We start from the raw sequence: 25,067 nt of genomic DNA, 5'->3' as shown, positions 1-25,067 counted from the left end.
CCCGCTTGGGTGTTACGGAAGCGTCTCATAGTGACTTCAGAACTGCGTTCTAAACTGGGCTTAAAAAGGGGCGTAAATGCTGGCATTGCTCTAAAGGCAGGTGCTGATTGATGTGAAATTTCACAAGCGGTGAGGGGTTTTTTTTTGTCCTTTGAATTTCCTGTGTCTCTTTCGTTTGGTTTCTCTTCATACATGGCTCAAAGGAAGTCTCTTAAATTGGGCTCTGGTTGAAATTTGTTATGGGCAGTCCTACTTCTCTGTGTTGACAGGTATCACATAAAAGACAGAAATTGGTAGAGAGGGGGATCCTGGCTAGCTCTGGTTCAACAGGTAGTTTTTATTTATAAAAATGTGGGATTTTACATCACTTTTTGCCATTATTCACAGTATAAGGGAATGTTTGGGCTCTGTGCATACAAACCAGATTGACTGGGACCAGGGCACACACAAGCCGGAGTAGCTGATTGGGACTGACCGCACATTAACCCTTCTCCCTCAGGAACGACTCATTTCTATCAGAATGTAGCCTATAACAGAGAAGGGTTAATGCACGGCTGCTGACGCTAGGAGCCATGTGCAGCTGCTCATGGATCAAATATTCTGTCAGCACCTCCCCCCCATCTCACCGGGGTTTTCTCCCCTCCCCTCCCCCCGTTCCCTATTCTACGTGGAGGGAACCTACCAGCAGGGTTGTTACTGATGGTCTGTTTCCCAAGAACAGGGACCGGCAGATGCAGTTACTGAAGAGGCAGGCAGGCTAGTTAGCAGTGGCTGGGGTTTGCCCGTTCCCTTGCAGTTATACTCTCCTGTCCTCGTTGCCATTTTCCCACTAATGACAACACTTAGCTCTCCTACAGCGCCTCTCATCCCTAGCTCTCAAAGCTGGGTCCGTATCCCTCGCCCCATTTACAGACGAGGAAGATGGAGCGCAGAGCGGGGAAGAGGTTATTCCCTGACGTCACCCTCCAAGACGTGTAAGCACCTAGACCAAAACCTCAGGTCTCTGGATGCCCAGCACTGTGCTGTAGCTGTCAGACCATGCTACCTCAAGAGCCCTCTTCTGGATTTCCAGCAATAGAAAGGAGCAGAGGGTGGTTGTACTCCACATTGAATGATTGGCTCCGTGAAGGACCATGCATGATGCAGGAATTTGGTCAGGACACTGGAGTTAACCTCCTTGAACTTGATCTTTAATTACTACAAGTGGTCAGCATGTTTCATCTGAAAAACAGAAGCCCCTGGCCATCTAGTGTAACCTAGGAGTTTATGCCCAGCAAGCGAAGGACCCTTGATCGGTGTTTCCTGAATCAGGTGTACAGTCTTTGTTCAAGGTTCTGCTGATTCATTATAGCAAGTGTGGCAAACATGTGCGATCCTGTAGTTAACGTTGAATTTCTACTTCCATTCTAGCCCCCATCCTTCTAGTTGCTCATAACTTTCTTGAACAAATTCCTTTTGGGTTGAAATTTTCCAGCCTTGGTCTCAGCTCTGCAGGGAATTCTTTTGGAAAGTTTGATTAAAATCAGTTCAACCATTTTTGAGTTATTTAAGTGTGAATAAACAGTTTTCCCATGTGTTCCAGTCAGAAATTTTGTGCTCGGGTAACTCAAACATCTGAAATTACAAAGTAATCTGGGTTTCTGCATCATTTTGAGATGTGCATTTCCAGCTGCCTGGGAAGCCACATGGCTCAGTATTGTAAAAGTGGAGTTTTTACAGTTAGCAAGTTCGCCCACATGCAATAGAATTTTTCTCTCCTTTTTTCTCTCGTGGTCAATTTTTTGTCCTCATCACCCAGGCCCTCCATGACACTGATCTTCCCCCTCTGGATCGGACCATCTCTCATAGTGCATTACTTAATGATGCCAGCCTCAGGACCCTGTTTGCTTCTCTGTCAGCCAGCTTTGCACTTCCTTCCACACCGCCCCCTCTGCACGTAAAGCTCCACCAGCCTGCTACCCTCTCCTCTTTCAGTCCCCTCCATCCGACCTGCTTCTTCCAGGTCAAGTTGTTCAGGATAGATGGCCAACGTGGCAGCCACTTCCTCCCTGAGCCACCATGAGGGAGTGAGGTCTCACAGCCCGGGCTGGTCGAAACTGTTTCCATTGAAATTGTTTTGCCATGGATAATTGGGGTTTTGACCAAATTCATTTTTTGGTGAAAAGTGTACGTCTCTGTGTAAAAAAAATCAATTTTTCGTTGAAAAACTGACTGCCTGAAAACCGAAAAATGTTGATTCTGAAATGCCAGTGCGGTGCCTCATGGGGGTTGTAGTTTGGGTGCCTCATTCCCCCATTCTCCTCTATGCGCCAGACTCCCCGGCTGGCCTTCATCTCCCATGATGCACTGCAGCCACCGAACAAACAAGAACACCATAGCAAGTGTGACAAACGTGTGCTGTCCTGTAGCTAAGGGGTATTCCAGCCTGTTGGTTGTGTTTGTTCTCCTTGTCATTCCATGAGGAGGGAAGAGAAACCCACGACACACGGGATCTGCCATGTCAAAGGGACAGTCACACCATTGTTTCAGCTCCCTGGAGCACTCTGGGTAATAAACAGGGAATGCTGAATACCAGACCTCCCTGTATGAATCAGGGGTGTTAAAATGCCAGAACCTGTAGGGCTGTGTGAGCATTTCACGCAGATACTCAGCTCATGTCCAAATCCCCATGGGTGACCAATGGAGAGACCCCAGGAATAACAGCCAGGCCAATTGGCGTTGATTCATGAATATCTTTTCTCAAAGCTCTTCCTGTTTCCCTTTGCTCGACCCACTATACTTCTTAACCTTCGCTTCCGGCCTCACTGCTGGCACCACGGTAATAAGACTGTAAAATGCAACCGAGCCATTGCAACCGGGGGGGACAAGATGCCCTGTAGAGAACAGAGAGGGATTTGGGCATCAATCAGCACCCTCTGCTGTACTTGATGCTGTCCACACACGCAGCAGGACACAGTCCTCGCCTGAAGAGCTTAGACAGTGGCCCAGTCCAAGGCCCTCACTCCAGGGATGTGAAAGGCAATAAGACCCACGCCCCTGCAGGGAAAGTGGCGGCTGGGGAATGCTGCGCCGTGTATCTGTTTTCTGTCTGGGTCCTAGACTCTTTGCAGCCCAGCTGTCAGTCACCTGCCCAGTGGGGGGGCAGAGGCAGATCCTGGCTGTGTAGAATGGGAGCTTTCTAGTTCTTCCAAGGATGTTTCCAACCTAAATGATTGCGAAGAGCCTTCCATCCATGCCTTCTTGTAGCCCTGTGTGAGACACACGGAGACATGGGAATTGCGCCCACCTATACCAAAAAGTGGATGTTGACTCTTAAGCCTAAGGATGACCGGGCCAGATTTTCCAGTAACAGGGGGGCTTAATTTGCATATGCAATTGCCATTGCAACCAAGTGCCCTTGACTGCAGCAGCCTGGCACTGGCTGGAGGTGCAGTTACTGCCCAGGGGGCTACATTCTGCTTTGGGCTAACCTCCCACTGATGCTGGCAAAGGATCTGTCATGTGCCCAGCATGATATAGGCCCGAAGCTTTGTAGCCCCTGCCTTCTAAAGCAGCTGAGGGCAGCCCTGGTGGGTGAGGAGCTGCAGAGGAGAGGCTCGCCCAGCCGTTCACTGCTGCCCCACTGGGGTTGGGGCTCTATTTCTGGGAAGCACTGAGTAAATTCACCCCCCTGCCCTTCTTGGCCAGCGAGCTGGGCAATCCTCTGGCCTCCTAACAGAGTGGAGAGGCTGAGCTGAACCAGTCGGGCACAAACAGAAGCGAGATGAGCCCCAACTTCCCTTGGCGGAAGGAAGTTCCCATCCAGGGGTCAGGTGGATCACTGCCACAGCAGCCTGTAAAGGACCGGAAGTCCAACCAGCTGTTTACTACCACACCCAGAGCACCTGGATCGGGCTCCACTGTGCACCATGCAAAGTCATGGCACAGGCAGTCCCTGCCTTGGAGAATTCACAGTCTGGGCTGCAGCTGGGGTAGGGGTGGCGGAGGAGAGCAGTAGGATATTGTTCTCCTGATAGGGGGATAACGTGCTGGAGGCAGCCTGACTGGAGGCATTGCTGAGTTCTGTTCTTGGCTCTGACGCTGACTCCCTGTCTGGCCTTGGGCAAGTCACGTCCCCCCTCTCAGTCTCAGCTTTCCCTTCTCCTGGAGAGGGACGCTGATCAAACCCACTTGCGTTGGGACTGGAGGGTTCACAATTAATTACTTTGACCATGGACGATTACAGCCAGTGAACAAGGGGGACAGGAGGTACCAAGAGGCTGGTTACAGCTCTCTGATTCTCTGCCCCTCCCCTGGTCCCATGCACTTTAGAGAAACCTGGAGGCTGCTCTATCTTATGCCAGCTGGTGATGGCCCCTAAGGACCACTAGCTAGGGATAACCAGAGTGACTTGTGCTCCCTCCACTCACCCTGCACGAGGGGCTGCATGGAGGGTGACACAGGATCCAGTTATACCAGCTGCATGCCATCTGGGAACTCTCCTACGCCAGAAGAATCCCTAGCTAGACGGGCACAGCCCGGCTCTTCCCACTTTGTGCCAAGGAAGCAGAGCAGAGCAAAGGAGCTGCCCTGTAAAATGCTACAAAGTCTGGACATTTCTCCCTGGGGTCACGCCAGGCCTAATGCCGCTGAGCGCTCCATGAAAGTGGGGAGCCGACTCACTCCGGGGGTTGGGAGGCTCAGGGTCACTCCCTTTACACATTAGCTACGTGTCCCTCAGCAGGCGTCCTTCAGCAGCCGAGGGACAGAGGAGACATCCCCTCAGCCCTAGCCCTGACTGTGAGCTCTCTTGCCCTACACTGCTGCAGCTCTCCAGGACTGGGCCAGCCGCAAGGCCCAGCCTGGCAAGAAGGGGGGTGAGGTGAGGGCAACAGCAGAGTGGTAGGGAGGTGGGCAGAGGCGCTCCAGTTGCATGCCAGCCTCAGGGGTGGGGTGAGCAGGGAGGAGTTGGTGAGTGTGGGCCCTGTAGACGCCGCAGCCTTTTGATCTTAAAGGAACCTAGAGTCTTGGGACTAAGGGATTCATGGTGTGGGGCAGCCGCTGGACACGCATCAGCCTTTGTTTCCAGTGGGACTGAAGCCAGGCTGCCTTCAGGAAAGATGGGACCACCTGGGAACTAGGTGAGGAGACTGTGAAGGGGCAGAAGAATGTGGGGGCTGGGAGGGAGACTAAGGGGAGGAGGGTGCAGGGGAATGTGGAGAGCAGATGGTAGACTGAGGGGGAATGGGGATGTGGGGGGCAGGAGGGAGTCTGCCGGGATGCAGAGGGATGTGGAGGGTAGGAGGAGACATGGGGTGGGGGAACACCAGCTGGCAAAGCAAGAGAATGTGAGGGGCCAGCTGCCGTGAAGGGAGAGAACTGGGGGAGCAAGCGGGGGCGGAGGAGGAGGTGGTTGTGGGGCAAGGTGGGGGGGGATCAGGGGCGGTAGGAGGCACCTGGCAAGGGGTTGGGGGGCAATAGGAGCCTGTGGCAGGAGCCTGGGATGGGGGGTTCCCACAGGGCTACGCCCACGACGAATCCTTGATTTTAAGGCATTCTCGTGGCCCCCCACGGGTGGGGAGGGGGTGCAAGCTCTTTAAGAGGCCAGTTCCATTTGTGGCCGCTAGGTGGGGCGCTCTCCTCGCTCTGCCTCGAGCGGCTCAATGGGCGGGTTCAGGGGCGGGGCCTGCTTCGAGTCGGCACCGAGTCCCCTCCCCATCTAATTCATCTTTCCCTGACGCTCCGCCCCTCGGTTAAGCTCCGCCTCGTGGTTAGAGGAGGGGTTTAGAACCCCCCCCGACGTCCAATGGGCTGCGCGCTTGGCGTTGTTAGGGGCGTGTCCCCCGCGCGGCGCTCCCGCTGAGCGCGGCGTTTGGTTGCCAGGGGCGTGTCGAGAGGGTGACTGGCGGCGGCGGGGCCCCGCCCCCCGTGGCTGAGCCGCGGCGGCGGAGCTGGAGACCCCAGAGCTGGAGCGTGAGCGGCGGCGAGCGGAGCCGCGAGACCCCCAGGGCAGCCGCAGCCGCGCCGGAGCCGATTCGCCTCGCGGAGCCCGGGACACCCCCCCCGCCCCCCCACGTCTGGAGCCGCCCCCCACCCCCACCCCGCAGCCGGCACCGGAGCCCCGCGACCCGCCCGTCCGGGCCGCCCCGAGTCCGGGCACTGCCGCGCCGCCCGCCGGGGCCCCGCGCCCCCGCCATGGCCGCGGCGCCGCCGCCGCTGCTGCCGGTGCTGCTGCTGCTGCTCCTGCCCGGCGGCCGCCGCGCCCTGGAAGGTGAGACCCGCCGGACCGGACCGGGGCGGCGCTGATCCCCGGCCCGGGCTGGGGTGGGGGGAGCCCCCGGGGCGGGCGCGCGGGCGGGCGGGCTGCCCCCATCTCTCCGGGGCGCGGGACGCCCCGACCGCTGAGTCCCCGTTCCCCTGCTGGGGTGTCCCCGGCACTGGCCGGGGTGGGTGGGGTTCCCCTCCCGGGCACTGGCCGGGGTACCCGAGACCTTGGCCCTGGCCGGGGGGTGACCCGCTCTCGGCGGGCGGGCGGGCAGCCCCCCGCACGGTGCCCGGCGTGTTGCCCATCCGGAGGCGCTGGCACGGGTGCGGAGACTGGGTGGACCGGGGAAAGCAGAGTTGCTGCCCCGGACGGCTCCGGGCCCTCGGAAACCGGCACCGCTGGGCTGTGGGGGTCAGGGCACGGCTAGGGGGCGTGGGTTTGGGTCCCCCCCCGCCGCCCTATGGGCTGCCCAGACCCTTGCAGAGGGAGACGGTCCAGCCCACCCGTGCCCATCGGCCACTTTCTGCGCCGTGGTGCCGGTCGCCTGCAGGGCGACGCAGCCGGTCTGCGTGGGGCGGGCTGGGGCGGCAGAGGCGTCCCCGTGGATATAAGGAGCATCTGCCCTTGAAGTGGTGGGGCGTCACTGGGCCCAGGGGAGATGCGGATTGTGGGAAGGGGGTTCCAGAGGGCTTGGTGTCCGTGGTATGAACCGAAGAGCATCCATGGGGTGCTGAGATGGAGATTTGCAAGGGCACACGTGGAAGCTGGTTGTCAGAAACTCTTGGGGGGGGGGGTTCCCCTCAATTTTTTTTTTTTTTTTTTTTTTTTTTTTTTTTTTAATGATCCATTCTGTCTGAAAGTCAGGATTTCCTGCTGAAATTCCAGGGGGCGGAGTGGGGTGTGGGAGAGGGAGTGTACTCACAACCTTGGACTCTACCTGGATTCTTCAAGTAGCCAGATCCGTGGTGGAACGTTTCAGAATGTTGGCATTGGATTCCCCAGCATTAGGCTTCAGAGTTAACATCTTGCTGAGTTGAGTGGGGGCAGCTGCTCTTTCTATGGACTGTTTCAGGCTGTCTGTTTGCAAACACAGGGAAGAGTGCTTCAGTGGTTACTCCGTTCATAGTCAGGGTTTTTTCTCCACAATCAAAAAGGCTAGAAATTGAACCTTTTTAAGTGAAAGGTTGGATGCTGCAGAAACTGATGAAGGCCACCAGAGAAGTACCTGGGTGTTGGACTGCTGCATCCTGGCTCCCAGGCTGAGACCAAATGGTGGTCACAAAGCACTGAACGATTTAACCCCAAACATGAAGGAAAGCCCTCCATATGGAGCCTTTTCCTAACCGTGCTTGCCCCAAAGGGAAGTAGCTGGTAAGTGTATTAGTGTGTACCCTTCCAAGAATAGACGTGCTGTGGGCAGACTTCTTCCTCCCCCTCTTGATCTGGAAAAGAAACTCTCTTCTAGTTCAGTTGAAGATAAAAAGTCAATTAATTTTCTTCCACTAACAGGGTGAAATCACAATCTTCTGGGCAGCCGGGTGATCCTTCATATTTGCAAGAGGAAAGCAGCTTTATAGTCCAACTGGATAAAGATCACGGGGGGGAGACACTGGGATTTGTGTGTCTTGTGGGTGGACAGTTTGGAATGGAGGCTAGTTGCAGATGATAGACATTTCATTTTTGCACTAAACGTCTTGCAAAAGCTAATTTTGGTCTCGTGACAAAAGTCTCTGACCCCTTTTGGGATCGTTGTAGGTTGCTCATTCTCCCCCTGGGTTCTGTAACTAAACACTCTTGCTTGCCAGAGGATAAAAAGGGGTGGGTGGGTGGGAAGGAAGGGGTTGCTGACCACTTCAAAAATAAACAAACAAAACCCCATAACAGACTAAGGGAATTTTCTGCCTTGTTGTTAAACAAGTCAGCTGTTCACTGAAAACGTTTTTATTCTGTTTTGCATGGCTGTGCTGGGACAACAAAAATCAAAGAGAGCCTTAGTGCTTGTTTGGAGTCATTTTGCTTTCTATTTCCCATGCATAGCCCCATGCTGCAAAGTTTGGGTCACCGCTTGTTTTTGGAGGGGCTGAGAGGACTGGGGACTGCCTCTGCTGGCGTGTAGAAAAATCAACATTTCTCTTGGTCTTTAGGCATTGGAAAAGGTGCGGGGGGGGGAGGTTGTTACAAATATCTTTTTATTTTTTTCCTTCTCCTCAAAAAAACTTCAAATGCGGGGCAACAGTCACCCTGAGTCGTTCCCTGTGAGGGCCAAACTAGGATCTCTGGGCCTGCTCAGTCTTTGAGCTTCTAGAGACTGTGATCCCCTCCTTGGGCTGTAGCAGTCTGGGAAGCAGTGACTACTCTGCATGCACACTGCTCTTTTGGGATGAGCCTTGAGCCAGCTGTGGACCCCTAAAGATCAGCCTGGAAATGGTGGCTGTGGACCTTACGTATTAAATAGATACTGCAGAATTAAGTTCTTCTGGGCAGGGACTGGTTTCCGATGCACAGCCGAGCTCTGATGTTGATTGGGGTGTCTGGGTGCTGCCCTTATACTGCTTCTAATAACAATTAGTTTCCTATAAATCCTTTGGGAATTAAGAACCAAGCCAGTTCTGGGGCCCAGCACAAACGCAGAGGATTACAACTCTGTGTGTGTGATAGGGGATTGATTGTGTGTTACAGGCCAGCATCTCGGCTTCAGGTTCTTGTCACGGTGCCTGCTCCTGGTTCAGTTCTCTGCTCCAAGGCTGTTCCATTGCCTTTCTGTAGCGTTTCTGGGTGGGCTGTCCTGTGTGCCTGAATTTCCAGCCCTGCTGTTGTGACAGTGGGTCTTGCAGCATTCAGTAGGCTGTGGAGGCAGCGGCCAGAATCTGCACAGCTTCTGGAGATGCAGCGGGTTGGGAGAGGTTAGGTCGCCTTTCCCCAGAAGCAGCTTGGTGGGCTCGGCTGTTTAACCCCCGTGAACTGGGGTGAAGAGCAGGACAAGGAAAATAAACAGCTTTCACTTAGGGTTTTCTCAGCTTCCCGAGTGTGGAAGGTCAGAGGGCCGAATGCTCCTCCTCAAGAGGTCACCTTCCAGCTGTTTGCCAGGCCTCCCTGAACATCCATGCTTCAGTGCTGGGCTAGCAGGCTCTGTGTGTGGAGCAAGGCTTGGTGATGCCAGGCGCTGAGCTGTGTCTGGGAATAGAGGGCGCTTCCAGCCCGCAGCCTGTTTCAGCTTCTCTTCTAGCTGGACTTCATTTAAATTGAGCTGGCTGGCTGGGCCAGGAGAGGGCTTCGGTGACTCCAGTCTTTCCCGGCTCTGGGAGCTGAGATCACTGACCCCGTGGCCGGGGATTGTGCTCCTGCACTTTTGCTGTGTTTGGCTTTTTTAGCCGCTCGCAAAGCTGTTTCCTGACCTGGGCTGGAGCATTCGAGTTGTTACTGTAAATCTGGTGTGTATGGCTTTTCAGATATTTCAGTGCTAATCATAAATCCGCCGTGGCGATAAATCTGTAGGCACATACTCTGTAACCACGGCCGCTAGTGGCCCGGGATTCTGCTGCCCCACTTGTCAGGTTCTGTGCTGGGAATGTGGAGCTCCCAGCTGGCTTGCTGGGTTGTATTCCACAGTAACTGCTGTAGTTCGTGTCACTTGGGCGGGGGGGTGTCACCCCTCTTGTCTGGCGTTGCGTTGGGCTCCCTCTTGCCCTTTCCTGTGGCAGAATCGCTTGGAGTTCTGTTTGTTGGGCTCCCTCTTGCCCTTTCCTGTGGCAGAATCGCTTGGAGTTCTGTTTCTTAGCAAGGCACCGTGAGGGGGGGAGGAAGCTGTTCTCCGCAGCAGCTCAGTGAGGGCTTTGTGCTGCTGAGAAGAAAATGGTTTCTCTCCAGATCCTGTAAGTGCGCTGCGTTTGTTTGAAGTTACAATGTGTTTTTCTTCTCCAGTTCAGCAGACCCTCAGCCTGCTGGAGAAGGAATGCTCTGTCCAGAAGCAACAGCAGTGGCTTTCTCTGGCGAAGCATTTGAATGCAAGAAGGAGACGGGTTTGCCCTGGTTTGGTTGGGAGCTGAGGCTCCTGTCGTCCGGAACGAGCTCTCCACGCAGGGCTGACATGAGTGCAGTGGCCTCCTTTGGGCCTCTGTAGCCTGCTCTCTACCCAGCTGTTGTCACTTAGAATCTGGGCTGTGGAAAAAGCTCAGAGCACCAAGAACATCCATTATGTCCAAGACTCCTAGTTGCAGCCTGCCAAGGCCCAAATGCGGGACCTGAGCAAAATGCTATGGGATTAATTTATTTCCCATAAATCACATTTTCTCTAACCGTGTTTAATGCCTCAGCATGTCTGATGTGATTGCCAGCTGTCCAAGCGAGGTCCCCAGCACTGTGCGGCTGGGGGGTAGTATTGGTGGTGGAAAAAGGGATAGTGGATAGCTGCTTACGGAGCTCTGCCAGTCTCCCTTACCAGTGTGTGGGATGGGCAGGCAGACAAGACGGCTGCGTTCCCTCACGTTTCGCTCAGGGGCGAAATTCGGCCTCTCCGGTGGGTTTTTTTTTTCCTCCTCCCCCCCCCCCCCCCCCCATAGTCTCCTGTGCCACTACCCATGAGCCGCACGCTGGGGAGCTTCCTGAACTCATCTGCAGCCGGGAGCGGGAGGCGACTTTTGTGCGCCATTTCTGAAGAAATCCCAAAGCGGGTGTTGCGCCTTCCTGTGTTGCACGGTTTATGGGCTCTCCTAATGTAAATAACTGAACGTATGCCCTTTCCCTGAATGTTTGGGAATGAGAAATATTTGGGAGTCAGTCCTTGGCTTGGGTTTTCCCCGATTGCCAGTCTACAGCCACGGTTTAGCTTTATGAAGGCCGACCCCCAAATACTGCGCCAAGTTCATTCCTGTGCCAAAACCACCCCCCAAGTTCTGGGACTGTCAGGTATTTTCTTGGCAGAGACCTTTGCTTTTTGTTTAATTACATTTCACCGAAATGCCTCATTTCTCGATGGGGGTGACTAATGGACTCATTTCTCGACGGGGGTGACTAATGTTAGCCCGGCTGTTTTATTGATGCTTAGGGGTAGGTGGGGAGAGAATGCCGGTCGCGGGGCTTCGTAGTGTAGTGTTGGCTACACTGTTCCTGTTCCTCGCAAAATGCCCTGCTGCGTGCAAGCTGCTTCGGCCGTGTTTCCTGAGCCGAGGAGCAGAGGGGCTTTCCTTTGTGTCAAGTGGAGCAAGCAGCTAGTTAGAGAGAGGGAAGAACTTGCAGCAGAGTTGCATGTGGTGAGATTTCGGTGGCAGTCTGTATGTTTGTGGCTTTGCACTTCCATTGTTCTCTTTTTGTGTGTGTGTGTGTGCGCGCGCGCGTGCGTAATAACGCTTTGCTCCTAGTTAGAGGCATAAAACATCCAGCTGCCTGAGGGGTAGAAACTCTGGGTCTGCCTGTGTGTGTGTGTCGTCATAGGAATATTGGCCTCTGGTTTTAAGAAAGGTCCCCAAACTCCCCCCTGTTGTGATGACTTATTGCACCAAATATTCGGGGAAACCAGTTTGTTGCATTTTCTTTCCATGATAAGTTGCTGCTGCTGAGACTGGAAAATCGGAGCTCGGCATTTAATTAACTGGCCAGAAGACTCTGAATCACAGACTTGCATGTTTTGAAAATTGTAGTTGTTCCTGTTGTTGTTGTGCTGAGTCAAACTGGTTTGTCGGGATTAAGCGTCTCCTCTTTGGTGCCGAGCGCAGGGGGAGGGGTGGCGGGCAGGGGTGTGTGTGTGTACACAGCCCAGTGCCCTCCAATGCATGGCAAAAAATGTTCTCGGCCCAGTTCAGGTTGGATTTGGGTGCCCTGCTTCACTAGTTTGGGATTCTCGCCCCTTGGCCGGAGAAGCCGGTGGGATGGAGGCCCGGTTTCTCTGCAGGGCTCTTGGCCTGGCTCTGCCCTAAGGGCCAAGGTAGCAACTTAAAGAGTCACTAAGCCGTCCCCAGGAGGGTCAGGCAGAGCCCTGAGTTGACAGGGAGTGCGCGGGGTACTCCGCAGGGCAGCTCGGGGCCGCTAGCCTCTCAATCTTGACATGGGTGGGGGTCTGTCCTGCCCTTTGCTTCCTCGGCCGTTTGGTTCAGCGATATGTGGTAACAGTGGAAGGAGAAGTGCTCTCTCACGGAGAGGGTCTGCTGTTCCCCTCTGAGGCTTGCCGCGTGTCTGGGAGGGAGAGAGTCGGTGGCTGAGGGACGGGGAGCTGGACGCGCGTGCTCCTGCTCGCAGCTGGGTGAAGTGTGCTTGCAGCTCCCGGAATGTCACTAGGAAATAAACAGGCACAGAACAGAAAACCCGTTCTCAGCCTTGAATTTGTCCTCTCCTAGTCCCCTCTGCCCCCAGCCACGGGGCACCGGTGGGGGTGGGGCAGCCCAGTCTCGTAGCGGGATTTCTGAGCCGAAGCCGCCATATTGGAGGGAGGGGAAAAATCTTTCACCCGGGTCGTCTTCCCTCCCTCGGTCTCATGTTGAGCTCTGGGCCCAGACGGGTGACGGAGCTGTCGTGTTTCGGCCACATCGCCTTATTTGGCTTGTCAGTAAAAGTCGAATTTCGGTAGCCAAAAAAACAGATCGGGATCCCCGGTCTCGGCTTCCCTCCCCGCTGTGTCGGCACAGGCAGGCGAGCTGAAGAGCCGCTCTGACCCCTTTGTCGCTCAGTAAGGTCGCGTTGAATGAGGCTCAAAAGGAACTTCTTTAAAAATGGGGGTGTTCTCCAGTCAGGCGAACGGGGAAATACAGCGATGGCCAAGCCCTGCCTGGCGCTGGGATAGCTCGGATAGATAGGGCAGACCAGGAGTGTTGCTGACAGGCGGGGAAGGGTGGTGGCTTAGCCACGAAGGAAACCAGGAACCATTTTATAAGCAAAACAGGCCACCTACACAGGGCTGCCTTGTGACTCTCCTTTCTGATTAAGGGTGCCTTTAAAAACAAACGTACCTAGGAATGTGCATTGGTGGCGTTCCACTTCACGCTTAGCTGACGGTTCCCTGCCCTTGCTAATGCCTGGGTTGCCGTGGCACGTCCCGATCGGGAAGATGGCACTGGAAGGGGTGGAGATCTGGCAGCCATGACGCCGAGCCTCTGCCAAGCACCGCAAGCGCCCTATTTCCCCCCCAGTGCTCTCTGCTCTGCAGATAGCCCAGGGACCAGCCGCGCTGGCAACTCCTTTGGGCGGGGGCCTTTTCAACACCCTGCCTCCCCGCAGCCTTGGGTTCATCATGGTGGAAGCCTTGCTGCTGGGCAGCTTCGCTCTCTGCTTCGCGCTGCTTGCGCGCCGATGGGGTTGCCATAGCAAAGCGCGATTGACTGGTCACCCCTCCAACAACTCCTCCATCCCTCCTCCTGCCGTTAAGCACATCAGACTCTTCTATCTCCACTTCCCATCAAGGTCAGGCACCCTAACGCACAATTGCTGAAGTGTTCGCACTTGCAGATGCTGTACTGAGGTGTTCCTCTGCTGTGGGAGGGCGCTGGGGCAGTACTGGCTCATAGTGCCGGTGGGCAAGAGATGCTGGTTAGGTTAGGGGGTGCTTTTACATGAAGAGGAATGAGAAGTGATGCTGAGTGCTCCCAGGTAGGGAGATTCGGGATGCAGGTTCCCCCAGCATTGTTACTAGGGGCACCTGATGGCAGGAATTCAGCGGCACAAACAGCTACCCCAAGTCGTGTGACTTGGCTGCGGAAACCTTCCCCGTGGGTTTCTGTGTGCGTGCGTAAGCATCCAGCCTCGCTGGTCGTTGTATGTAGCGGCAAGCTCTCCGCCACAGGCTGGCACGTCCCGCCCATGCACTGGGAGCCGCTGACCAACACCTGTTTCCCAGCCCCCTCCCCTGGAATGCCAGCAGTCGCTGGACCTTGCTGGCCATGGCGGGGCTGCAAACATCGGGCCTGATTCCGTCTGGAAGAGCCGCTTCGGAGAGCGTCGAGTTGAGGCTGCGGTCACCCAAAGGCCCCCTTCTCCCCAGCTTTTCCTGCCCCAGATGGAGCTGGGGAGGCAGTTAGCTCAGGGGGGGTGGATGGTAGGAGAGAGCGGATGTCCTAGGACCTCACCCTGCAGCCTCCTGGTGGCAGCTGCTGCTGCAGCATTTGCTCTGACCAGTTTCCCTGGGAGGTGGGGCCATGTACCCTTGCGGAGCGGCTGAAATCTGTCCGAGCGGGGGTGGGGGAGGCTTGCCCACTTCTCCAACCAGCCCCACTTGTCACTTGGCTAATTCAGCCAATTGCCCAGTGAGAGCCGAGGCCTGAGCGAGACCCCACTGTAGGGATCGCTTGGGGGGGGGGGGGGGGGGGCTGTCCTACATGCCTGCACAAACGGCATGCAGTCCACGGCCTTTTTTTATTAATGAGAAAAATGTGCAGGGCTTGAACGATTGCCAGGAACAGATTTATTCTAGTTCCCCAGAAATTAAACTGAAATGAAGAGGAGAGAGTCGGCCAGGCCTGGCACCCCCCCCCCCCCCCTCCCCGATTCTGTGCTTGTTTTAACTTCGGAAGAATCTGACTTTGGAAGGGGGGGAAGGATATTTGGGTTTAAACAGTTCCAGATGGGTTTGGTGCTTGAGAGTTGGAGGAAGTGAGCAGAGAGCAGCATGGAGATTCGGGTAACTGCCCCAGGCGGGAGTGGGGAGGGAAGTCTTGGCAGAGGCTCCATCTCGGGGCTGACTGGATGGGATACAGCTTGGCAACTGAGCACTGCCTCTCCGAGCCGCTGTCTGAGGGCTGAATGGCTCTGGATCTGCGATAAGTAACTTCTTGCCATTTTTCCCCCTCCTCTCCTGGAATGTTTCCAGAAGAATAACCTGCAAACGGCACTCGGGGGAGGTATCCCAGCCCGGAAACGGCTGCCACCTCCGGGAGCCAGTGCAAACCCGGAGACTGTGTCGTCTGCCTCCCCTCCCGTCACTTGGTGGACCGGAGCTTGTTTGGTGGCCCTGAATCACGTGCAGCCCAGAGCCCCGGCCACAGACACCTGAGCCTCCCAGCACGGGCTCTGCCCCTGCGGGAACTCCATGAAACCAGATGTGCAGCATCGAAAAGCAGGGAGCTGCTTGTTTCTGCTGTGCTCGGCCCCATGCAGAGGCAGCGCTGTGGCTCTCTCCCCTGGCTGTCGGGGACTTGTGAGTGTGGCAGGCTGTATTCTCCTGGTCGCCACAGCGCTGGAGGGTGTGGAGAGGTTTTATTTTGACATAAAGTCTGGAAACGAAGATGGGTTTGTGGAGCAGTTTGCTGCCTGCGTGTCCCGGTTAATGGTATTCGCGGGGCTGATGTCACCCGCTCGGCTGAGTTATTTCCATGGCCGGAGAGTGGCCAGAGTGAATGTTTCTGCCAGGAGCGTGACTTATAAATCACTTTCTTGCCTGCTGGCCTGGGAGGTCTCTGCTGCCTGGGGTCAGTCACATTCTCCCAGAGCCCAGATTGGACCCCAGAGTAGGGAAGTGGTAAGGACAGCAGCTCCTTGCAATAGGGCAGGGAGATGTCTGTGGTGTGTTGGAGGCTGTAGGGCTGAGAAGAGGCCCTGGGGGTAAGAAATGGCAGCTGGAGGCTTGGCTGAGACCACTCTGAAACCTGTCAGCGAGCCAGTGATCAGAGACTTGGGGGGGGCTCCACTGCGAATGAATCCATAAGCAGCCCTGTAGGAATGAGAGATGCCCCTTATCTGGGGATGTTAAAGGGCTCCTGCAGAGGAGAGCAGTTGGGGGTGGCTCTGGGTCTCACACCTTGGGAAAGGGAGCTGGAGTGAGGGACTATCTGTTCTTCCACCTGAAACTGCCTCCCTCTGCAGACCCTGGAGTTGCACATGGTGCGTTGTGCTCCCGAAATCCCCAGGGTATTAATAGAACGGTAATTGCAGTGTTGAGATGGCCTCTGAGCAGCTGGCTCTAAACGGCTCTGGGTTCTCTTCCTCCTTGGTGCCTTCAAACGTGGCTGCTGCTGCCCGAGAAGGTGCCAAGGCCTGGCAGAGCTCTGGTGGGGCTGCCCGCTTGGGAGATGGCACCAAAAGCTCTAGCTCAGAGCAACTGCAGAAGGGAGTGAATCCCCATCATCTGTCAGACCCTGGGAGGAAGGCTGAGCCCCCTGTGGGTTTTCCCCTCCTCCCAGGCACCGTCTGCTGCTCAGCAAGAAACTTCTTGTTCTTCCCTGAAGCTTGGTGCCCAGGGGCTGCGTGTCCAGCACTTGCAGGGAGCTCTGCCTGGCAATGAAATGACGAGGCCCACAAATTGTTAGTAAGCTTCAGTCTGTTGTGATGTGAGGAAGTTAGACCCCCTGGCGGGAGGGCAGGGCGGTAAGTGGGGCATGCTTCTAGTCTGTCTTGTTACCGTCCGAGAGCAGCTCCTGGGAAGAATCCAGTTAGAAACCTCCCTTCAGGGGTTTAGCAGCAGGCGGGTGAGACACCGGGAACTGAAGAAAATGCTCCAGCCCAGAGAAGCTACCTCTGGCCTCCTTCGTCTTGGCCTGTCATTCAGTGATTTTTGTCTGGGGTTTATATTTGCAAATCACCAAGGGGGTCTGGGTGAGGGGAGTCCTGAGCAGTGAGGTGTGTTTGCTGGGGGGTGGGCAAACACAGGGGAGGGAGAGGAGATGCAGTTGCTGGCCGGTCACTCACACAACCCCTGCTGTCTCCCACTTCCTGCCCCAGGTTTCGTTGATTGCACCCTCTAGGTTGGGCTAGTTTTCCAGGCACAGGATTGGGGAGTGGGGGGGCACTGCACCTTCCCCTAAAGCAGCAGGCTTCAGAGAGGGAAGATGGCCTTGCAGTAAATGAACCAACCCGGGACTCAAGATCTGGGCTCGGTTCCCGGCTCAGTTACAGACTCTCTGTGTGGCCTGGAGTCGGGACACTGAATCTCCTAGTGCCTCAGTTCCCCATCAGGAAATGAAGCCACTTCCTTTGGCTAGGCTGTTTATGTTGTAAGCTCTTCAGGGCAGAGACTGCCTTTGTGTCTGTACAATGGGGCCCCGATCTCACTGGGGCCTCTAGGCCCTACCGTAATACAAAAATAATGAGTCTGTTATTAAGTGCTCACAACTTTAAGTGGGGCAGGCTCTGCCCACTGCCAGAGGCAAGACACTGGGTTGCATGTGCCAGTGTTTGGCTCAGCAGATCTGATTTTCTTTGATGGTGTTCCAAATGTCCTTGGCACAGAGTGCCACAGCTGTGACACCGGCCCTGGTTTCCTTTTGCTCCCAGCGGATAGCTGGCTCTGAACTGTGGGGGAGGTGTGCCCCTTACCTCTGCAGCCATGTATGCGAGCGTCAACCCAGCCAGGGGGAGAAGCTCTTTGGGCCATGGTGTTCCCTCTTTCCCTCCACGCCCATCTCTGGAGGCGAAACCCAGATACCTGTGGGTTGGAAAGTGTCAGCAACAGGCACTTGTGATGCACGCCGGTGAGAGAAGAGAGGGAGCCGCGCCTGCCCCTGTGTTGTGGCTGCACCGTTTCTGCAGGAGGTCAGGGGGGCCCGGCGGGGCGGAGTGAATCTGTTTGCACGATATGCTCGGGTTGGGACCCCGCCTGCCCGCTGCGGCGAGGGTGACGAAGTGCGCTGTTGTGATGGAGCACCTTGCTCTGGCTCAGGGTGAAGTAGAACATATAGACACGGAGGCGAAGGGGCAAGACTGGAGCCTGTGGGGGCAAAGTTGTAGGGTAAGAAGGGGGAGGCAGGAAAGCTGGTCTCTGTGTCTGATGAGACGTAGTAACTGAAGGAGCTAGGAGCTGAAGGACTGATCCTGGCTGGGCAGATTCCCCAAGGGGGTCTCGTGGCCAGGACCTAGAGGGCTGAGCGATCCAAGGTCGGGGTGCGGGGAGGTATTGGGCACTTGCTGGGAGAGTTCAGGGCTCCCTAGTGCTGGTGTGTGTCTGCAGCGGCAATGATTCCCGGCTCCTGTAGGGGGAGCTGCCACACAGCATCTGTCTAGATCAAAGGCAGCCAGCGAATGTTTCTGGCCTTTGCAATCCTGCCGAGGGCTGTGTCCTGTGCTCAGGGGTCACAGCCCCTCCTGGTCCTGGAATAGCTTTGCGCTGACTGTTCTGATCTCCTGGGGCTTGTGGGGAAGGAGCGGAGAGGGCCTCTCCTGTTAAAAATACTTGGGGGGTGAGCAGCCCCTCTGTGGCTACTGCCAGTGCCCCGGCATTGCTAATTCCAGCCTGGGAGTCTAGCACCAAACCACACTCGCTGTCTCCTCTCCCCACTCACTGCACACACGCCCCAGCTGCTGTCTCCCTCTGCTCTCCTGTCCCCCAGCCTGTCAGCCTCTCCCTTCCTGCCCCTTCCCTCACATGGAAACCCCTGTGGCTCGCCACCGAACCCATGCCGGGAAAGTCACTGTGAAGGGGTGAGAGTTCCCAGCTCTGGGGCGTGTAGCGGGGAGGGGAGCAAGCAGAGCTCTTTGCAGCCTGGTGAGGCATGGGCATTTCCTGCAGTGTGCAGTGGGGGTGCCAGACTCTGTAACAGGGAAGGTGGAGGGGGGATGATGGGATCTGCCTCGTTTGGAGGGTGTGGCACTGTCACAGGTCCTAGCGAGTGCTCTCTGCTGGCCACCCACTAGGACAGCTGTGAGGAGTCTGTGCTCCGGCTCCCACAGGGCGTGTGAAAGCTGCTAGGCCACGGGAGGGACCAGCGCTGCAGCCTCCGAGGCGCTGTCTGGCATGCTTCCTGGGCATGGATGCCCAGTCTGCTACTCCTTTGAAATGGGGCTCCTTGGCTCATCTGCCCTATGCCCCCAGATACCCCTGTTACTTAAACACACCCCTCTCCAGAACTCCCCCCGCCCCCGGAGGTGTGAAGCTTCTGGTTACAGTTGAACTCTCAGGGGCCCGCAGTAGTTGTAAAGCAGTCAGCACCACACTCATACGCTTTGCGCAGAGACTAGCCCCTTTATGCTCTTTTATACTTAATCATATAAAGCACAGGAGAGTGCGGATTATGCAAAACAAACATTAAATGCATGTCCCTGCCTCAGTTTCTTCCCCACTCCAGGGCATTCTTTGGGCTGGGGTCTGAGTCCCTTGGTTTGTCCAGAGTCCTTGGCCCCTCTGGGCTCAGGAAAGCAGGCAGGGCCCCTCCCTCCTGGGCTGCTACATGCTGGGGGACCTCTCCTTCCTACAAGTCCTTTACCCAGCTTCTGTGACCTTACTGTGTCTTGCCCCATGCTTCTTTCTCCTATCTCACCTCTGTTCCTATGTGTTTCTTTATTTAAACCACTCTCGGTCACTTGGTCTCTCTTGTTTTACTCCTGGTAAGTTTCCACTTCTCCTGCCTTCCCCTCTCCCTTCAGAAGGGTTGAGCTAGACTGGATTTCCAAGGCTGGAGCTGCTTTCTAGCATAACCTTTGTGAGGGCTAAGTAACATAGTTACCCTGAAGTATTTCCCATTGCTCCTGTCTGGTGTGTGCCTTCTCCAAGACCTGTCGGCAGTGCTGGGTCCTCATACGTATAGGGACTCGCAGTACAGCTGCTTTTCATAACACAGCTTCACACTATTAGCCAGAATGTATAAGTTGTGCAAATGTCGCCCCGGTTCATCGCAGGTGTCCCCTTGCCAGTGACTAGGGCTGAATGGGATGTGGGCACTTCTCTGTGGATGGGATTCAGGGTGTTGCAAATTCCCTAGCAGAAGCTTGCCCTGGGATAGTCCCCAGCAGCTAGTCAGCACATGTGACTGGGCATTTCTCTGCCTTGGTTGAAGGCTCCTCCCAGAGGATTGGGGTGGGGTGGGGGGATCTAGGAATGGGTTGGGCATTGGGGTCTGGGAAGTGCATGGAAGGGTCTCCCTGCAGGGTCTGCCCTGATACACAGCACTCTGTGTGGCTTTGCTTTTGTGTATGTGAAATGCGCGTCAGCGGGAAAAGTGCAACCTCAGGTTCTCTCCCACAGGCAGCCCTTTGTTCCCCGAGAAAGGGCCTCCCTCCAAAGTCCTTTGTGCTGCAGTTTAGAACGGGGCTGGGATTAATTGTACCAATAGGTGCCTGAATGGGACGCGCACAAGGCCACTCGTTCCTGCTATAATTATCTCAGAGCTGGGGAGGGAACTACAATGTGCAGAAGATGCCCCCTTTGGTGGCAGCACCACCCGCAGATCATTGTGTGTTCTGCTTCTGTTTGCTGCCGATAAGCGGCAACCAGATATTGGCAAGCTTCTGCCATCCCCAGGCCCCAAGGCTCTCTCCCTTCTTCTCAGAGACCTCTCTGTGTGGCTGTGGGGGAGGGGAGGTGACCAAGCCCCAGAGCCGGGCACCCCCTCCCAGCAAACGCTGCCATGTGCAAAGGAGCTGTGCATAGGATGACGACTCATGAATAGCCCCACTCACCCATTGCCTAGCATCGGCAAGGCTGGGTTGGCCATGGCTCCATTCCTGCCGTCCGGAGTGAGGCTCACCTCTGGTATGGACCCAAATGTTCAAGGGCGCGCGTCAAAGATCCCTGGCTTCTGCATTCTCTCTCAGTGGGTTGCAGAATGAGCCCAGCCCTTCTGTTTGACGCTCTGGCCTGAGTAACCCATGAACTTTTCTCTTAGATATTTCTAAGGAGCTCTTCGCTTGAATCTGAGCCCTTCTTTTTTCCCAGTGGGGTAGGTATAGCTGAGAGGCCAAAGTCCTACCTTGCCAGAGCATCATGATAGCTGGCAATGTCGCAAGTTCAAAGCCAAGAAAGCGTAAGGTTTTGTACCCAGTGGATCAGATTCTTGGACTCTTTCTGAGGAGCTGACTGAAAAGAATGCATAAGAACTAAGGATGGCCATACTGGGTTAGACCAATGGTCTGTCTAGCTCAGTATCCGGTCTTCCAATGGTGGCCAGTGCCAGATGCTTCTGAGGGAATGAACGGAACAGAGCAATTTGAGTGATCCATCCTCTGTTGCTTGTCCCACCTTCTGGCACTCAGAGGTTTAGGGACACCGAGAGCATGGGATTGCGTCCCTGACCATCTTGGCTAATAGCCGTTGATGGACCTGTCCTCTGAACTTATCCAATTCTCTTTTGCCCCCCTTTGGTTCAATAAGTGCCCAGAATTGCTGTGAGAAGTGGTCTCCCCAGTTCTGCATATGAGTGCTGGAGCAGGTACTGAGAGGAAATCCTAGCCCTAAGCCTGGTCAATAGCAAAACTCAGACTGTAATGGCGCGTCAAAGCCTTAAGTACTGAAAAGTTTCTACTTCTGCTGCTTCTTCATAGTGCTCTGCCATCAATATCAGCCTCGACCACCTATTCTTCCTCTTCTCCCATGACACTCTTCATGCTGTCTTCCACTCGCGGACGACTTTCCATGTGGTGTGGCTCTGCAAAGCTACCACCCGCTGCTCCTTCAAATCCTTCCTCAAAATTCCCCTCTGCCACAATGCCCGCAAAAAGTCTTCAACGGACCATGAATAAGGCAAGAGGTGGTGAGGCTACCTGCTTATTGTCTACCTGCCGCCTCTTCCGTATTGCTTGTCTTCAATTGTGAGCGTGGGCAGGGCAGGCGATGACTGTGCCTGTTCTGTTTGGACAGCAGCTGGCACTTTGCGCGTGCGATCACGATCCTTTCCATCAGAAAGGGAAAGGGGCGGGCGGTGTGTGTCCAATTTGGGATTTGTAAAGACTTGAAAGTTGATGAAGAAAACAAGGTGGCGCGGTAGCGTTCAGGACAGCGTCCTGCCTCTGCAGCTCCTTGCTTCAGGCGGCAGGTACAGCGAGTCCCAGAACCGTTTCAAGCATGGCCCTCACATACAACCGATCTCTGAGACAAGGTTACAGAAGGCCTGGAAGGCCCAAGTGGCCCCACCGCCTCAGGCCTGGGAGCTGCCTTCTGCCCTCTGTTTGCGGCCCTTTCCTTGGTTCGGAGCTCACTGTTAACTGTCTCTCATTTTTCTGTGTGGTGTTTGGCCTTGGCTGTGGGCTTGCGCTGTTGCCCGGCCGTTACTCAGATCAGGTGGTGGGTCTGGAGTAATGAGGATGCAGGCGGCCTGTCTCCTGTCAGAGTGACTTGTCTGTCGTAGATCAGCACGTGCATTGCCTGCGCTACCTTGGAGAAGGGCATTTCCTGGGTGTGCCAGCTTTGTCCCACGGGGGCCTCTATTGCCTGGCGAAGCAGGCCGTCCACAGGAGGGTTTGAATGCGTCAGGGTCCAGGATATTGCTTCCCACCACGTGTTTCAGCAAGGCACAGAACTCCACTGCCCTTAGTGTGGAAACTGCAGGAACATGATGTCTGGGAGGGAGGGTCCTCCCAAAGGCCAGCACACCAGCTACTAGGGATCAGGGGATGGAGATGGAGGGAAGGGAATGCTCCAAGTGCCATGGGTGGAATTTCCTTAGGCATCATTGGCACAAGTGAGGACTGTAGCAAGGGAGTCTTTGGCTCTGTGGGATGCGTGGCACGGGGGCTAAGGGTCTGGACCTCGCAGATCCTGTTGTCTGTGTGCATTTCCACGGTCTTCAGAAGATGCCATCAGGGCACTGTGTCCTGTACTAAGAATCTATAGATTCTGTTTTAGCTGCAGTCTTTGGAGTGGGGGAACGCCCAGTGGCTTTCTGTGCTGAGCGGTCCTGGGCATCCCTCATCCACTCGTGTGAATGTTTGCATTGCTCGGAGTCTCGGGTCTGTTCACCTTTAGGTTTCCTCTGGCTCCTTCTTGGTGGAATGGCTGGCTGATTCTGGGCTCCTCAAATCCAAGTTCTCTCCCAAATCTGTCGCTTTCAGCCACTGGGCTCCCTAACCTTTATCTCTTTCCCGCTCCTGGTGCACCTAGTACTGCTGCCTGGAGACCTCTGCATCGGCCCCTCTGGCCCTTCTCAACAGCCTTCCTGAGGCAGCCGCCATTACAGCCCTTTCCTCTTCCACCTCTGGGGTCAGCCACTCTTATTCCTTTTGACACACGGTGGAGTTGCTTCAGATCACTGGGACCTGGAGGTGGAAGAGCACAGCTAGGAAATTCATTCCCGCTTCAGGCCGTTTCCTCCTCCCTTCTCAGACCCCTTGCACGAGAAACTGGTCAGGGAAGGGCTTTCCGATGAATGATAGAAATACCCAGTCCGCTCTGGGGGGAGTATGAATTTTATGCCGAATATTTCCTAATCCTAAAAGAGGCTCGTGCCCCATCACGCTAGAGAGCTAGGGTTCTACGCAGAAGCTCAAAGTCTTGTGTGATTCCATTGGAAGCGATAATTCCTTCTCTCTGAGCCCTCGGGCCTGGCTCGGAGCTCTCCGCCTTGGTGATGCATGCTGTACTTCCCTGTTGCCATTTGAACTCGCGCAGGCAGATGTAACATTCAGACTTGGCAAAGACCAATCCCTGTCAATGCAGAGTACTTGTTTGGCTTTCCGCACAGCCACTTGGGTCTCCATGAAACATTTAACGGCAGTGGCTGCATATCTCAGGCATCATGGAACACAAGTGTGCCCATATTTGGACAACTGGCTCGTCAGGGCTCTGTCCTTTCACAGGGTGTATATCCCTGCGCGCAACTTGTTCCCCCTGCAGAGATCTGGGACTCCAAACAAACTGGGTCAGGCTGACTTTTATAGGAGGCACCCTGGACTCCTGTGGCTGCAGCCTTTCTGCTGAAGGAAAGGCTCCTAGAAATGAGGAATGCAAATCTCTGTAATGATGCTGCATCCCCCGGGGAACAGATGGGTCTCCCTGAAGCTGGCTTGTCTCATGACACCTTTTGCCAGACTGCAGCTACAGTCCAGGCTGACCACTGGTTACCCTCTAGGAATGCAGCCTGCATGTGTGGCTAGTGATGCCCTAAATCAGGGGTAGTCAACTATTTTCTGTCAAGGTCCAAATATCTTGGTCAAGGTATAATCAAGGTCCAGACACCAGAGAAAATAATTAAAAACACCCCACAACAATGATGAGTAAATAAAGTTATTTTGGGGTCTGTTCAAAAGCATCTGTCAGTCTGGATTTGGCCTGCGTCCGCCTGTTGACTACCCCTGCCCTAAATAGTTTGGGATGCTCTGCTTTGGTTGGCAGCGCGATCCAATTACCTTGATCTCTCTCTCTCCTAGCCCCCTTGCTGTGGATGGCTCATATTCAGGCAGTTCTCCCATCCGGCATTCTGCAGGAAACCTGGCGAATCCAGGATGTTACAAATACGCTGGAATTTAAGGCAATTTGACTCTGCTGCCTGGAGTGACTAGGGTATGGGGGGAGAAGCGCTGTTGTCTTGAGGCCATGTGTCTGTGGGAGCAGCAATCTTCGGTAGGACAGCTCTCAGGTAGAGAATGGGCATTACCAGAATCCAGACTAGCACTGGTGGTCTCTAAGGGAAACCGTGAGAATCAGTTTTATGGAGTGGGGCACAGCTCACTTCTCTAGACTCTGCCAAATGTACCCTCTTATTTAAGAGCCACTGGAGATTTCTGATGCTTTGTCCTGTGCCATGCTCAAGACCTCGCTGCCATTTCCTGCAGAGAGACTCCTACCTCAGGAGAGCGAAGCTGGGCAGAGCCCAGGGTCTAATAGCCATTGACTGGGCTGGTCAGATCTGGAGCATGGCTCTTACGTTCCTGGCAGCGGAGCCTCCACTCTTTCCCTTGATGTTTCAACAACAGGGTCAGGGTCTACATCTGGATCCAGACTCACTTGGCCTAACAGCAAGGGTGGTATAAATGCAATTTGTTCAGTGCTTCATCTGGTGTCTAGGCCTCTCTGATCCTTGTGTGTTGCTTCCCCAAGGCTGAAATGTGGCCTCTTGTTTCATTGTTAAATTCCCTCTACACACCAGGTCAATTTAGGTTCAGGACTCCCTGCTGTGGGCGGGTGGGGGTGCGCACGTACACTGCTTCAGTGAAGGGGACCTACAGGAGCTGTTAGAGAATTAAAAATGGGGACAGTTCCAAT

General features: G+C 55.1%; 1 protein-coding gene across 2 annotated transcripts in view; it reads left to right on the top strand.

The window, feature by feature from the left end:
- Window positions 1–6,199: 6,199 nt before the first annotated feature.
- Window positions 6,200–25,067, top strand: part of EPHB3 (EPH receptor B3) — a 44,764-nt gene continuing 25,896 nt past the window's right edge. For both annotated transcript variants that reach the window (XM_074963477.1, XM_074963476.1), the window contains exon 1: window positions 6,200–6,250. The gene's annotated coding sequence lies outside the window, so the exon portion shown is untranslated. The remainder of the gene's footprint in view (window positions 6,251–25,067) is intronic.

Source organism: Natator depressus, chromosome 9 (genome assembly GCF_965152275.1).
Source record: "Natator depressus isolate rNatDep1 chromosome 9, rNatDep2.hap1, whole genome shotgun sequence".
Taxonomy (NCBI): domain Eukaryota; kingdom Metazoa; phylum Chordata; order Testudines; family Cheloniidae; genus Natator; species Natator depressus.
This window is presented reverse-complemented; position numbering and strand designations above follow the sequence as displayed.